The following is a 17,152-nucleotide window of genomic DNA, read 5'->3' on the forward strand; positions in this document are numbered from 1 at the left end:
GGACTCAGATAAATGTGAGGCTTTCAGCTGGAAACATCCTCCGAAACAGGTGAGCCGGTCACTGCTCTTAACAGTTTGTCCCTTACTCAACAATCCTGGGTTGGTACACTTTTCCTTGTATCTCGTAGAAGTTATTTTTATTGCTTTTCAAACCAATGCAATACTATGCCCAGAAGAGGCAGGAAAATGGTTTTCAAAGGCACAGTTTTCTACCTCAGAATGCTTTCCCTGAAGCCAGGGGCCATAAATGATCAGGCAGTGTTTTGCTTGGCTGGCAGAGGGCTTGACTTTTTTTTTTCTTAAATTTAAATGTTTTTGATTTTGTTTTCTTGTTTCCACAGACCCTGCTGTTTCCTATTGTTTCCCATTAGCTCATTCACATGTATGTTCTACCTCCCCAGCCCCTGTCAGTATTTGGGTTTGTGACTCTTGATTTAAACTCTTACCTTCTCAACTTTATAAAAGGCAACTTTAAAACAGCCACCTCTGTATCTCCTACACACACCCTACTTCCATCCTGACCCTAGGATATTTTTGGAGAATGAAGCATTAATGTGATGTATTTTTCTCCCATGTGGTCAGGTAGAATTGGTAGCGTTTGCCAATTCCCATGGTGTAAATACTCCTACCGTGGCTGATTCTGGGCTAGCAATGCAAAATCATCAAATGCTGATTTGGGAAAAGATGCACATAGTCTGTTGTGCAAGCTGGTCCCAGCACACTGCTCTTTGTTGCTCCCTTTGTACCTGTGATCTTTTCTGATTTATTTCCTCAGATATGAGCTGATCAAGAGGACGTTGCTCTGATTATGGCAATGGACAGAGCAAAATGTGTGCACCCCCCCTTCCCCGGCAAAAAATATATGTATTTCCCTGGGAAACTTCAGAAATTGTATAAAACATGAAGTCAGCAATTTTTCCCCCACAAAGAGCCAGATGGTAAACACTGCAGGCTCTGTAGTCACTTGCGGTTTTTATCACATACTCCGTAGCGTGCCCGCCGTACAGAGACAAGAGCCACCTAGACTGGTCCATGGGCTAAAGCTTGTAGACCCCGATATAAAAGAGTGGAAGTGGGAAGATTCGCAGATTCATACTTTCTCTTAATTAGAAGGGGTAAAATACCATACTTCTAACCATATTTATCTGAGTACCAATGCACAGGACATGAAGCAAAGTTACGTAGAGATTTTTAATACAAGGAGATAAAATTAATGAGTAGTTAGTTGCCCCCAAGACTTGGTTGACCTGTTCGCACATCTGGAATATAACCATGGAAGGATAACCATGCCTCATCCAAAAGGGAAAGAGCTATAAGAAGTGGAGGTGGATGCACCGAACACAAAGAAGATGCATCCTTGTGTGCTAGCTCACTGCCCGACATTAGGGTGTAGACAGAAGGCTGATGTAATATTATTGTGCCCAGCGGTTAAGAGCATGAACTGTAAGGTTCAGATCCTTGCTCAGCCACGGACTAGCTGTGGTGCAGTCAGTCTTACTAAGCTTTCTGGGCCTCAGTTTTCACATCTGTAAAATGGCAGTAATAATTTTAACCACTTCATGGTCCTGCTGGGAGGACTAAGTGAGTAAAGGGATTTAAAGGGCTTAAAATGTGTGTAGCACTTGGTAAATGCTTCATGACTATTAGTTATTATTATTATGACTATTCTTATTGTTTGACTGTGAAATCCAATAAAGGGAACAGATGATGGCTTCTTGAGAGATTGTTCTGTCGAAGAAAGATGTGGAGGTGATGGGAGAACGTGAATGTGGATGCTTTATTCTGTATAAAATCTGAACTAGAACACGTGCCAGGCTCTTCATGACTCAGAAGGCAGAGAAAGTGATCAGGGCAGCAGCCACTGTCCTCGTCTTGACCTCAGCCCTATTTGTCAGTGGCCCCTCACTTCCCCTCCCTTCTAGCTCTCTTCATGTCACTAAAATGAAAGAATCCAGTATCTCGTCTGTGGCAAACACAGATCATAGGAATTTTTTATGGAAAAGGATGTAGACAACTGCTTTCCTATTAAATTGCTTTTAGGACTATTGACAGGTTTCCCCTCCGTCTGGATTGGTTACTCTAGGAATATGGGCTCCTGCGTGACTATACTATTTTCATTCGTACCACTCCCCCCCCCCAACTTTTCCATTACCTTTGCGATCTTGAATAAGTCACTTGGTGTTTCTGATCCTCCAAGTCCTCACCAATGAAATAGGAGTAATGGCAACACTTCCCCATCTGAGCAGAAGGCAAAAATCTGAGGAAGAACTAGAAGGCACTCTATAAGCCCAAGTGCTTTGTAAATATTTAATACCTAGTCGTTGAGGTAAATGTCAGGGGAGTATGAAACCCAACATTAATCTTTTTGTTATGACAGCTCTTTAGGTATGTTTAATTTCCCCATCCAAACACTGGGGACTCTGAACTTTTCTGACCCTTTCTCCTTTTCTTATCTTTCTTCTTCCACAATGCCCACATGTTTCCCATCCAACATCAAATAACAGTTCGTTTTAATTCCTCCACAAAAAGTAATTTTAGCTCATTAGGAGCCCCATTGTCCTGTTCTCCATCTTGAGTCCCTAAATGCTGGCACAGAAAAACTCAGGCATCACCAGGAAATTCCCCCCCCCTTTTTTTTTTTTTTTTTGACAGAAGTGTCCCTTTGTGTTCAAACCAGACTGAATGCCTTTGTCACAGAACAACCCCCACTGCTGGAAGACCTCTCTTCTCGTTAGGCTAGCTTATTGCCACGGATAGGTAATTTTCCTCCAACTTCACAGCTCTGCTGGGTCCTAGTAACAGACGAGACCCTGCACCTGCTACTCCATCAGCGAGCTTTCCTGACTGAGCCTAGGAAGGGTAGAGGTAAATTAAGGAGGCAGAGGGATTATTTTAAAAATACGTTTAATAATACATGGAGATCTGTCCAGATTAGCTCTGTTCTTTCTCCTGAAATTACAGGAGTTTTTCAGTAGACACTTGTCTGGACAGTTTCACCAGGGAAATTTGCTGCACTCTGAGGATAGCTTTTGCTTTTATTGCTCGTTGCTATGCCCATGGCACACCCACCTCAGCTGCCAAACAGAAGAACAATTCTTAGGAACAATGATTTGCTTTGCAGTTTTAGTTTATTCCTAAATTGCAGAAATGGTTGATGAGTGAAGTCTTCTGGTAACTTTTTATTGGACAGAATAGAGCATAGATTTGAGAATTCTTCAGATGGGCATGTGTTTGGTGAATAAAAGAATAAAAAAACAATAAAACCTTGTGCTTTTTTTTTTTTTTAACTTTATGGTGATGCACACAGCTATCTGAGGCTGGGTAGCTTATATTTCTGTTGAGCTCTGCAATTTGCACAGGACTTTTAGGTACATGATCTTCTCAACTTTTAAGTACTATTATTGAGGGTTTGGGTTGATGATGTTCAGTAACTGCTTTAGAAGATAGCTATGATGAATAATTGGGAGGTTTGGGGGCATTGCTTTTACATTTAAGAAGGAAGGAAGGAAAGGATGTTTGGAGGGAAGGAATGAAGGAAGAAGTCAGTTACTTAGCCTTGTCAAGACTTGCTTTTCTTACCTGAATAATGAAGATAATGATAATCTTTATTTTATATGTTTCACAAGTTCTTGGATCACCTGCACTAGACTCTACATGAATGTCCTACTTCATCCAAAAAGTGCTTTCGGGTCCTTGTGGGTGTTATTGCTTATATTATGGTGATTCATGGAAAGCTGGTCCAGCCAGCATTGTTTCATTCACCCGCCGACTGCACTGTGAGGCTCCCACTTTCGGGGGTAGCACAGCAACTGGATGGGCTTGGCCGCTTACATGTTACCTTCCCGGGAGAACTAGCAGGGATGAAAAATGGAATTCTGTATTATGATACATGAGACGGGATTAAGAAAACTTCTGAATTGGAGAATAACAAGGAGAAAATGAGGACTGCTTTGCAAGAGTGGGGTGAAGACAGATCTTGGCATGACTGGTTCTGGATTTGCCCTCAGCCTTTAAAGTCAACAACTGCTCTGACCCCCCTAAGTGACTTCAGAACTCTCTTTTCCCGCAAATCTCTGGATATTACTTGTGGTTAGGTCTTTCTGAGCTTATTTTGGTTTTCATTTCTTCTATCAAAAATTGCTGGTTTATAGGAGATAATATCAGGTTTGGACCCAAACTGCCTTTTTTCCCACTCTTTGAAAGTATTAATAATATCTGCAGTGGGAGAGCACATGCTTAGCATGCATGAGATCCTGGGTTCAATCCCCAGTCCCTCCTCTAAAAATAAAGAAATAAATAAACCTAATTATTCCCCCCTAAACAAAAAACATAAAAACAAAAACAAACAAACAGAAAGCATCAATAAGAAGTATTTACAGGTCATGCAATTTGTTTAACTGAGAACACATTTATAGCTAACTAACCTTTCTTTGGTGCTTCATAGTTGACAAAGTGTTTTTCAAATATTATGTAATTTATTTAGAGCATTAATTCTGCCGAGTAGGTACCTCAAATATTTTGGGGAGAATGAAGGTAATAATACTTAACTGCCTCCGAAGATTGACAGGATTGAACGAGAGGATGTTTTTAAAGCACTCTGCATAGCCCCGTGGCATACAGAAAGCGCTTATTTCTAATGCCCCTGGTTTATGGATGAAGAAACAAGTTCAGAGAGGTTATATGATATGTTTAAGGTTACAGGGCAAGTCAAAGGTGGGCCCGTCGGTCAGACTGCGACCCCACCATGAACATGTCAACAAACAGTCAAATCATTTGACATTTAAGTTTGGATTTGATGTTGCAGACTGTTGATGAAAGAGAGAGCCAAAAAAGGAAAAGGGAAAGAGAGAGAAAAAGAGAATGCTAACATGTGCTATGGTCTGAGTGTTTGTGTGCCCCCCAAATTCATATGTTGAAATCCTAATGCCCAATGTGATGGTATTAAGAGGTGGGGCCTTTGGGAGGTGCTTAGGTAATGGGGGCGGGGCCTTTTTGAATGGGATTAGCGCTCTTATAAAAGCGACCTCCCCTTCCCCGGAGCTCCCCAGCCCCTCCATCATGTGAGGACACAATGAGAAGTCTGTCACCTGGAAGAAGACCCTCCCCCAACCATGCTGACATCCTGGTCTCAGACTTCCAAATGCCAGAACTGGGAGAAAAAAGCTTCTGTTGTTAGAACCTACCCAGGCTGTGCTGTTTTGTTCTAGCCACCCAATAGGTCTAAGAGATACTTTTAAATGTTGACTTAAGACACAAGTGAGGGAGAATGAGTAGCTTACCGAGGTGCAGTCTGGGTATCATGTAAAAAATGCATGTGCTTGTGTGGCTTAAGCATCGTAATGTAACCGACGGGCTCAGAGAGATGAAGGGCATTTAATTTCCTCCAGCTTCTGGCTTCTAAGGCTTCCACATTTTAGTCCTGCTGCATCCGCCCTTGCTTATTAATAGACGGTTGGCATGGCAATTCCCAGGGGTTTCCAGGGAGAGAGAGGTCCTCTAATAAAGTCCAAACTGGTTCAGCTGAAAATGTTTCTGAAGTCTTTTTATACCTACTTTATTTCTTGACCTCCCAACAGACATCATGGAAATGTTATTTCCAGCCACAGACGTTTCAGTCCCTTGATAGAATTCGGAGGGAAGTGGAATCACGTTCACTGGCTCCCAGCTCTTCTTAGGGGTTCCCCCAACCATACTTTCAGCATCTCCGTCATCTGCCTGCTGCAAAGTCTTACACTTAACGAAGATCTCTTCAGAGTGTCAACTTTTGTCCTGGGTCTTAATCTGTTATTCCCCATGGTTCACCAGTCTAAGGGCTACTTTCAAGCGCACAGTTTACAGTAAAAAGCCTTGGGGGGCGGGGGGTGGATATTTGAACCACCTTTGGAACTGTTTGAGCCAGTCTCTTCCTGCCTGCCCCCATTGCTCCTCCATCCTAGGAGAACCCCAGGGTGACTCACTTGTTCCCTTGGGTGGTAGTTTCCTAAGGGCTTCCAGAACAAAATATCGCAGACCGGATGACTGCAACAGCAGAAATTTGTTTTCTCACAGTTCTGGAGGCTAGAATTTTAAGGTCAAGTTGGCAGTGGTTTGGTTTCTTCTGAGGCCTCTTTCCTCTTCTTGCAGTTGCTGCCAATGGCCCACCTTCTCACTGTGTCCTCCTGAAGTCTTTCCTCTGTGAGCACAAATCCCCCGAATCACAGCCTGGCCTCTTTTTGTGTGTTGTCTCCTCTTCTTGTGAGGACACTGGTCGCAATGAATTAAAGCCCACCCTAACAGCCTCATCTTAACTGCATCCCCTCTTTAATGGCCCTCACCCCCAATACAGTCACATGCTAAGGTCCTGGGGTTAGGGCTTCAACATATAAATTTTGAGGGGGACACAGGTCAGCCCAGAACACTGCGTCATCTATCAACTCTTCATGCTTTGCTGCCTCAGTTTTCTGTTCCTTTGGCATCTTGTGGTTTCCATTCTTCTGGCCTCACCTCACCCCAAGCATTGTCTCCTGGAGATCTCTTGTTTTCTCCTCCTAGCCCCTTTCCTGTGCTCTGGCTTCTGCAAGGGTTTGCTGACTTCCAGGGTGACTGTTGGGTTTGTGGAAACTTTGTTGCATTGACCTCATGTTGTCAACATGGCCACGGCCTACTGAGTTGGGCAATGGCCCCTTCCACCGGAGTCATGACTCTTTTTCTTAAAACATAAAATGGGCAGGCTTGTGTGTTCTGTCTTAAATGTGCCTGAGTATTTTGACTGCTTTCCCTGACTCGCTCTTTGTATTTTATATATTCTCCCTCTTAGAACTGCGCAAGTTTGCTCTCTGGGCTGGGTTGAAAAATGACTGGGATGTGCTTAATCCACAGCTTCCCTGCTGACTTACAGTTCATCATCGTAGAATCAGCTGGAAACTCTCAGACTCTCTGTGATGGGGGACTCTTTTCTCCTCCAAGACCTCCTGGACAGTCCAGAGGTCGCCTTGTTCAGTGTAGGGCTGGCCACAGTGTCCAGGTGCTCCAGGCACACTCTGTCTTTGGCAGTCCCACCCACCCGGTAGAGCATGCAACATCACTTTCATCCCTCCGGCTCTGGGATAAATCCTAGAATTGCCTAGAATTAAACCCTAGGATTCCCGTCTACTCATTTGTTAACCTAAGGAGTATGATTTCCCAAAGATCTCAAGCTTCTTCATCCCTCAAGTGGTAGTACTGAGAGTGCCTATTTCTTAACATTGCTGTCAGGCATTAAATAAGGCAGCGTAAAGTCTGGCATGTGGTAAGCGCTCAGTAAGTATTAGCTTTCATGTCTGTTATGCAAATAAAACATAGTGACAGTCTTGAACTTCTTAAGTGAGAAGCTTTCGTCTTCCTCTTTGGGCTCCTCTATTACTTTTATTCAACAAAATATTTATTAAATAACTGGTATGTTCTAAGTACTGTGCGAAGGTCTTTGCATTCACTGATCTTATGTAATTCCTCACCATAAGCCTTGAGGTGGGTATTATTATGAACAGAACTTTACGATCCTGGGGGTATAGCCTTGAACAAGACAGACACTGTACCTCCTGCCAGAGCTTGCAGTAGAGTGGGAAAGTCAGATGTTCAACTAGTAATTACGTTACGGTAATCATAGCAGCCTCCCCTCCTTGAGGCGGTTGGCTAGTTCTTCATAATCATTACTGGATCCTAGAGAAACAGAGTTTGCCTTACTATTGCTAAGTGCTGCATGTTGGGAAATTATATCCCCAACCTCTGGCATCCTGCAGGGGTCTTATCAATGAAAATCCTGAAAGCTTAGAGATGGGAGAGAATGGAAAGCAGATGGTTGTTTGTATTTGTTATATAAGAGCTGTTTATGTGTCCTTACCTAGTAAATGAGACACATGGGCCCTTCTTTTCCTTCCTTCAGGAGGGACCAAAGAGCTTGGGGTTCCCAGCCAGCACCCTCACAGAGGGCAGTTACTTGGCTGGTGACAGGAATTTAGAATAGACCTATTTCTTGGAGATCCAGAGTCACCGATCCTGCCTGGGCCGTGCGACTCCACAGAGCAGTGTCCTGAACACAGAACCAATGTTTTATGGAGAAAAAGGATACAGACACCTATGCATGGACCACCAATGGCCCGCCAGGCTGCCTTTCTAGCCCTTAATTAAAAACCACAGCCAGAAGGCAGACATTCTTATTCACACAAAGTCATCCCTCACTCCAGGAGGAGGAAGGAACAGGCCACTCAGTGATTTTGAAATAAACTACCGTCCTTTTTTTAAACCACTTTGTGGATACTTCTCAGGTGATATTTATCTACCTCATACTTTGCATACATTTAATTGTATTCCCAGTCAGGACCTCTTGGGTCCAGTCAGTTTCCTTTATCATCCCTGCGGTGTTCATCACATGAACTAGAGTTCCTGATGCCGCCTCGTAGCGATAGTTGTCATTGCTTCTTGCAATCATGTGTTTTACCCCAAAGTATAAGCTCCTGAAAGCACAGACAGACGGTGTTGACTTCTGCCCATTATGTAATCTTCCATGTCCTTTCCATTCGTCAGCCTGCAAGAGTTTCAAAGATATATTGTATGTGCTCCCTATTCATAAAATATCCCTCTGTTCAAAATCGAAACGATCAGCTCTGAACGGAGGTAAGTGACACAATGATATGAAAGCAAAAGAAAAACTTTTCAAACTCAAGAACCCAGAACCCACATCCCCCCTGGGTGAGGTTTCCTCTTTTCTGGTTAATCATGAGGAGAAACCAGAAAAGTCTATTTTAAAGTATAAGTTCTGCTACAGATAACAAACATCAGTTTGAATGTCTTTGCCCTTTTTTTTTTTTAATCATAAGCTGTAATGCTATCTTTCTCTCAGCGGTTTAAGGTTGCAGAAATCAGGAGAGTTAAGGTATTTGATAACCAAAAGTTATAGGAAGCTATTGAGTAACCCAGGGAGACTTGAAAAAAAAAAAAAAAGTAGCTGATGTACCAACAAGTCATATCCGTGCTTTGAAGAAAAGAACACAGTAGGCGCGTCCTATTAAAAGTGCTGGTAATAAAGTCTTTACAAAGGTTCTGAGCTCTCCAACTTTTAATTTTCATACCCTCATGGAAAGATAAGCATCTTAAAAAGAGCCAAATTGCTTCATATGGCTGTCAAAGGAAGCTCTGGTTTTGAAACACTGCTCCCTGCTTATACGATCCTCCCGTTTCCATGAAATAAAATTGTCATACTAGTCGCCTTTGCAGAAATTATACAGCATTGGGGACTGCTGAGTGTTTTCAGTGGAAGCTCATTTAGGGGAAGTTAAAAATTCAGCAAGTCATAATCGTTACCCGGAATTAAACCCCTGGTATCTTGTAACAGCTGGGGTGACGAATGATGGGAAAGTGCTGCCAGGGGCATCCGCAGCTTTGGCTTCTGGTTCTGGGTTTGGTCCTTACTTGCTGCGCAATTCAGGGCAAGTCACCTCTCAGTGGGCCCCGGTTTCCTCCCTCGTGACATGACCTGACGTCTCCATATTCACCGATGTCCTTTGCTGCACGGACATCCAGTGACTCCTGGCAAGACCAGAGAGCTAACCTTTTCTAGTGAAATATTAAGCAGTCAGGATTTTAAGTCTCAGAAGTCCTCTCTTCTAAACCCCGTCCATCCATCCAGGATTTATAAACTGGCCCAGAGAGACGATGTTGATCTTCCTGCTCTGTTTCTAATGCTCTGCCGTGACTGTCTTTCACTCTCTCTGGGTCTGAAGCCAGAGCTGCTGCTGCCTCGTTTTATGATTTTATGGAACATGTGTGGCTCCTTGATATTATGGTTGTGTAGTTTTTTTTCAAAAGAGAAAAAAGAACTAAGCATCTTTTTTCCTTTTTTTTTTTTCCTTGAGCAAACTGAAATAACGGAATAATTTGACCTGGATTTATAAAACTGCGATTTATTCATTTAACTGAAAACAACTGTACTTTTTCTTCTTAGCTGTTATTTATTAAGCCAACCCATGGCAGACACTGTGCTAAGCTCTCTCTCCAGATATACTATTTAAAATCTTCAAAATCACTGCGAAGGATAGATGTCATTATGCCCTCATTACAGAGGATGAAATTGAAGGGCAGAGACATTAAGTATGTACTGTATGTACTTCATATATGTGTGTGTATATAGGTATATATACACATATATATATAAATATGTATAAAAATATTGAAGAGATGATGTAGGTAAGGGTCTTGTTTCTATTTCCATGTCTAAACTAGTTTGTTGTGAAATGAAATTTCATTTTAAGTTCGCCACTTGAATATTTAGAATTCATTGCAACAGTCCCTGGCATAGGGCATGTTCTCAGTTTCGTTGAACAGATACTCAGATTTATAAAAATGAGATTTATGTGTAGAACATCACCATGGGGGCTGGTGATCCGATGGGCAGGGCATTTGTTGTTTGTTGGGTTGAGGTGATTGCTTTTGCAGTCTCCATGTTTGCACTCTGACCTGATGCCATGGTCATTGGCACGGTGGCCGTGGGGGCACCAGGACATTAACCTACACTCTCTGTTTAAAGTATGTTGGTGGAAAGATGAGGTCTAACAGAGTTTCACTTCAGACGTGTATTCAGTAGCACCGCTCTTGTGTGGGGTTGATGATAAGTTACTCATGGCCCTTGCTCTAAGCCGTCAGCCTATTCCGAAAGTGACAGGACTTTCACTTTGGGGACCTTTGATAAGCATAGAGCAGGTAGGCAGAGTGTGGAGCTTTTAACTGGAATTGATAATGATTATAATTGTAGCTACGTAGGGAAATCGTATTTTTAAAAATAACATTCAAGAGTTAATGCATGCATGGGGTACATAATTCAACAAGCACCGAAAGTCCTACCTCCAGCCATCCCCCTCATTCACCCAGTTCCCCTCCCAGAAACAACCAGTCTCTTCCAGAATATTCCAGAGATAGTCTAGACATATATAAGCACTTAAGTATTTATGTATTTTTTTCCACAAAGAGTAATATATTTTACACAATTCTATACCTTGTTTGGAAAATAGGATTTTAAAAAAAAGTGTCCAGCGAATAGAGGTCAATTACTAAATATTTTGTTCAACAAATTAATTCACAAAGGCAACAGGCAAGAGGGAGGGGATGGGGGAAGAATGTTTGCATGGAAGGTAATACCATTCCACAGTAAAGCTCAGAAAGGTTTACCTAGGAAATGTTTACCAAGGAACAATCTCCATTTGTTCCTTGCTACAGGAGGAAGCTATGAGGTGTAGCTAAAAGACCACAGGGCTTGGAATGACACTCACACAGAATTTGTTAGCCATTTCTTCTCCCAGCTGTCAGCAAATTGAGAATTCTTATGGGAAGCCACTCAGTCCAGTGCTGGGCACATGGTAGATTTTACACAGGAATGGTGGAAACTTCTGCTCTGTTGTGAACCTCCTCTAATAGTGTTTTGTTTCTACTTCAGTCTGGATCTCGTTGCAACATTCTAGATACTGTGAAAGAAATCCGGCAGTAGTTTTTCTCTGAAAGCAGTGGCCAGCATTTACTGAGTATTACTGTATGCCAGGTGCTGTACAAAGCACTTTGCGTAGAGGATCTCATGTGACCTCACAGCAACCCTCCAAGATTAGTACCATTATTTTTCAGACCAGAAACTGAACAGAAAAATAAAATAATTTTCTCCCAGTCACCTCTTCGGTAAATGACAACCACAAGATTTGAACTCTGATCTGCCTGAAACCAATGTGCGTACTCTTAACACACTCGCCTGTCCTGGTGTGGACCAGATGGTTTCACACCTGTAGACACAGCCCGGGGTGGAAATGAACTAGTTATCATCTCAGCCCAGTTCTCTGCACACATCCCTGAGGTTTTATGCAGCTTTATGCACCTTGTTACGTTGTTGCAAATACAAATAACAAGATGAGGCACACTGAGTGGACATGTCAGTATGTTCCGTGTTCTTCTTTCCTGTGTGGGTCAGCAGGTAAGGGCTTACACTGAGGTGCATTTCTGATCTCCCCTACTCTCATCTTCCAGCCCCCATGCCTTTCATCTCTTGATTATAGCAGGCTCCATACAATTCCTGCAGCATAATGCAAAAAGAAAGGGAGAAAAGTGTTGACTGGCAAACATTATTTAAGTTGAAGAGGAGCGCTGCAGATTGACTATTAGACTGTTAGTGCTAGGAATGCCAGGATGCTCTCCTGTCAGCCTTCCAGTTTTAGATTTTTATGACTGTTTAATTACCACCGCTATTCCACATCGCCGGGACGTGCCTCTTCAAAACACTACTGAAAGTTCATTGTCAATTACAACCAGCCATGTGCACGCTCTGCACTGTGGATCTTTAATAGCTTGCTTCATTCCGCAGCACTGTCACAAACAGTCCAGATAATGGCTCTAATCTTCCCTCTTAGAACTCATACTTTTTCCTTATATTCCATGAAAAAAAAGTCTGATGAAACTTACCTTCCTGCTGAAGAGTGATTTTATTCCTTGTAACAATTATTTAAACAGGAGACTGTTTCAAAATGTCCACCTTCATCTTACGTGTTACCAGAAATCCATTCATAAATGTATTTAGCCATTTGAATAATGCTGGGAATTACATATTTGATATCGATGTTGGAAGAGGAGTTTAATCCACAGAGGGTGATTTTATCAAGAAAATAGCTTTGCTGCTGGGATATATGGTTCTTTTCTTTTACAGAGCAACAGATTGAATTCTTATCCAATAAAATTTATACTCACTGGTCACCAGTGTCTCTGAGGACATCTCAGAAACTAGAGAAGAGATCAAGTGAGGGCCAAAATAGTATTCGGATTTTTAAGCGATAGCTGAAGATTTTTTAAAGAAATGTTAAGTGGTAAAAAACAGATTTTCAAAACTAAATGTGCAAAAAGCCCTTAAGCAGGGATAAGCAAAAATAGTTTTGGTTATACTGCACCACTAAGCAGGGAAAACTTTGGTTCTAGTTAAATATATGGTGCAAACAGAAGCCTTATTGAGGTGAGAAAGGAGAGAGGTAGTGATATCAGTTTAATGAGATGCTGACCTCCCCCATGATCAATGATTGGTTTACAACGAGTCAACAATGATGTCTTTATTTAGGCTTTGGCTACTAGTGATCTAGTTCATTATCAGTGTTAATGATAATAATTAACTTCGTAGATTTTGTTAATGGTACTGAGGGATTTTCACTTAGCAACTTTTAAGAGACTCTCCTGCCTAAGATTGATGAAGTCTCCGCCTTAAAGTGAGAAGCCAGACTAGATAATGCCTTAAGATTCCTTTCAGCCTACGTTTTGGTGATTAATAGTGTGTGTTGTTCAACCGTTCCACAGGCGTAACATCTTTTCTTTCTCTGCTGCGGCTGCTGCTGCCACTACGTTCCTTCAGTCCTCTTTTAGTTTGTGATCCCTGAAACCAGACTCTGAGACAAGGACTTAGGTGAAGGTAGTTTATTTGGGAGGTGATCCCAAGAAGCTGGAATGAGGACAGAGGGATTGATACAGGGTAGGGTGTAAAGTCCATGAGGAGCGTAAGATTGAAATATTGAGCTGGTTACCACTTGGGGCAACTGGGACTAAATCTCATTGTCCACCCTTTGGGGACTTGTTCAGAATGCACCCAAAATAATCCCCGCTCTTCATTGGTTTGAAGGCTGCAGCATCCACCAGCTCTTCATCCTGCCCCGTTCCCTCTCCTCTCCTCCTCCTTCCCTGCTTTGCATTAACTCCTCCGTGCTTGACTGAACAAAGGCCTCCCACAGCTTTGGAGAAATTTCGGTGGCAGGGGAGCTGCGAAGCCTTAAGATGGGAGGCTCTCAGTGTCTAATGGACTGTCCGCCACAGCTGGAGCTGACGTCAGATGTGGTTCAGGTCAGAAGGGGCCACCAGGAGGTGGCACGAAGCCCCCATTAGCAGCGGCCACAGTATCCGAACCCCTTTCACCGCCCCCTGGCCTCCACCTCCTGCTTCACTGCTCTTCACTGGCCGCCTTGTCCTTTTCACCTCACTGGCTTCCGTGGTCCCGAAGCCTCCTTGCTTTTCTCCCCACCCCCATGTCTGTCCTCCTGCTGTGTTCCTCAGTCAGCTGTGCGATTCTGCCTCCCCGCTTTTCTCCCTCTCTAGCCAACATCATCCTTGTTTGAGGGGCCTTCTCTTTCTTACCTGACTTCCATTTCATCTAAACAGCCAAAGACCAAAAAAAAAAAAAAACCAAAAAACTGGTTTCCAAAGCTCAAACTTTACATTGGGTTAGCGATTGTACAAGACACTGAGCTAATTTGCAGCTGGAGCTTTAACACCTAGAGCTTTCTTTCCATCAAATGACCCCTTTCCGTACTCCGTGTCCCCTAGAAAGAAATCGTCCTGAAATTAAATCGTCCTGAAAGCTGGAATGTGGTGGGGGTTGAGCTCGTTGGGGAGGGAACTTTATTCTGAGAGTGGCAGGAGACACACACCCTGCTTATTAGCAGGTGACACGAGGTGATGGGACTCCATGTTCTAAAGCAGCAGTGAAGGAATGTACAATGTGCGCCAACTGGAACTCATTAAAGCAGGCAGGCCCCGGTCCGTGGCTGACACCCTAAGCCCGAACCTTGTCAGGGTGTCCGAGGGCTCTGACTGGCCATGTTACCGACACACACACGTTTGGTGCCCCTAAAACAGGGCACCTTTGCAGGGGACCCAGGCTGAACCTGCAGCAGAAAGGCTGATGGATATCCAAAGCCTTTTTTCTTTCTGCTATTTTCTGTGAGTTTCCTTTCCACCTTCAGGGACCCAAAAGATCTTGGCAGAGCCTGAACTAATCTCTTTCCTTCATGGTGAATGAGCAGGAGTTTCAGACTCCCCGGCTCTAGCTCCGTCAAGCATGCCTCCTTTGAGTTCCCAAAACATATCATTCATGCTTCTGCAGCAGTGGTGTTGGGGGTGTTGTGTCATTTATCTGTTTGCATGCCTGCTGCCTTCCCACTAGACTGGAAACACCTTGTGGCAGGAGACATCCTAGTAATAAATGCCATTTATTAGACATTCAGTGTGAGCTAGGCATGGTTATAAGGCTGTAAGCATATTTCATTTCCTTTACAATAGTCCTGCTGGGAAGGTATTATTATCTTCATTTCATAGATGAGAAAATTTGAGGTTGTAAGAGGTCAGTTTTGCCCAAAGACATGCAGCTTTTGAGGAACAGAATTGGAACTTGGACCCAGTGGCCTCTTTGTCTAAGTCAGAGCGTATGACCAGGGAGCTGTATGGTGTCTCTTTCCCAAGCAATCAACTAGGAGTGAATGGAGAAATCCACAGAGTGGACTTAGCAAACCCCAGGCTCATCGCACACATTTATTTACTCTCTGCATTTGGAAGTAACGCCATTCACATCTGTCCTTCTGCTCTGAGGAAATGCCATGTTTCTTTCCTTTGCTTCCTAAAAATAATTCCAGTTGCCTTCCTGTACAGTTTGTGACACTGACATATACACTTCAAGTATTTTCTAAGCATGTGTAATATGTAGTGTGTATGTGTGCATGTATTTATATATGTATAAAATTGTGCTGTATATAGCTCATTTGAACTTTCTTTTTTCATTCACATAACGCTATGGTATTCTTCCATACTGAAATACTATTTCTCTGATAGATGGAACAAGTCTGGTGATAAAATGATCAGATTGGAAGGGATTTTTTGAAGTCACCACCCGCCTTTATCTAACCCTGTGGTTTCAAACTTCTTTTTAATCATGATATTATTTTTTCCCAAATAAATCTATACAGACTATCAACAAATGGCAGCAGGGTAATATTTGTATGAATTTATTTCGTAAATGCAGCCGTACATATGTACTTGTTAAGAAGGCAGCCAATTAGAGTGATAAGGCTGTTGCAGCTAGACAGCACTTTTTAATTGGAAGTTAGGATGCAGTTGCTGTTTATGTACGTCTCAGCATCTTGTTTTGATTGTGTGGTGACAGGAGGGTCATGGCCCACACAGGTAGGTGTTTGTGCGTGGTCATCAATATTTGACAGATGCCACTGCAGTTAGCTGAGCACGTGCTGCAGGAGAAGCCTGATTCACGGTCTGTACAAATTAACCTTGTAGAAGAATTCCAAATCTTGGTATGCTCCAGCGTGTCAAATTTTCATATAAAACACAATGAAATACACCTGTACCCAGCCGTAAAAAAGAATGAAAGAATGACATTTCCAGCAACATGGATGGACCTAGAGAGGGTCATACTAAGTGAAGTCAGTCAGAAAGAGAAAGACAAATTCCATATGATATTGCTTATACGTGGAATCACAAATATGACATAAATGTACTTATTTATGAAACAGACTCACAGACATAGAAAACAAACTTATGGTTACCAAAGGGGAAAGGGAATGGGGAGGAATAAATTAGGAGTCTGGGATTAGCAGATACAAACTACTACATATAAAATAGATAAACCACAAGGCCATACAGTATAGTACAGGGAACTATATGCAGTCTCTTGTAATAAACCATAATGGAAAAGAAAAAAATAGACGAATACCACTTTTTTATTACCATTTTTTAATAATAGTCAAATGTAAATTTTCACTGAAAAAATGAAATCTTAACCAAATATTTGTGTAACCCCTTAAAGCATGCTTTATAGAACTCTGGGATTCCATTTTTGACACTAGAGTTTTCTGGAACTCAGCTAGGTAATCACTAACAGAGCATCCCCTCAAAAGTCTAACAAATTTATAAAAGCTGGAAAACGGGAAGGCTACCCAAGACTGCCTCAGGAATACACCTGAATATTTAAATCTCCTAATTATGTGCAGAAAAATTTTCTTCATGCCTAACTCAAGTCTCTTAAGCTGCTGCCTGAAATTAGCATATTAGATAGAGGTTCTTGGAAAATCTTTAATGACAGGTAGATTGAGGCTTCTATGGAGGAGTAAGGTAATTGGTCACCCTCCTTCTTACCAAATACATTTGATACATTCTCTCATCTACTCCTAACTTCGCGTTGTGGTTACCCAGGATTAAGTAGCGTCATTTTCTGATTAGCCCATTGTCTTGCCAGAGCAGTAGTATCTTCTTTAAGTCACCTCAGCAGAGAAGACATTTGACCCGATATATTTTCAGAGCTTAGGTTTGGAAAAGATACTGGTTGGTGCCCTCCATCCACTTGTGT

At 42.4% G+C, this 17,152-nt stretch overlaps 1 protein-coding gene across 2 annotated transcripts in view; it reads left to right on the forward strand.

Annotated features, from left to right (window-relative positions):
* Positions 1-17,152, forward strand: part of SNTB1 (syntrophin beta 1) — a 199,547-nt gene that overhangs the window by 53,397 nt on the left and 128,998 nt on the right. The window lies entirely within an intron of this gene.

The sequence above is a fragment of the Camelus dromedarius genome, chromosome 20 (assembly GCF_036321535.1).
Source record: "Camelus dromedarius isolate mCamDro1 chromosome 20, mCamDro1.pat, whole genome shotgun sequence".
NCBI lineage: Eukaryota > Metazoa > Chordata > Mammalia > Artiodactyla > Camelidae > Camelus > Camelus dromedarius.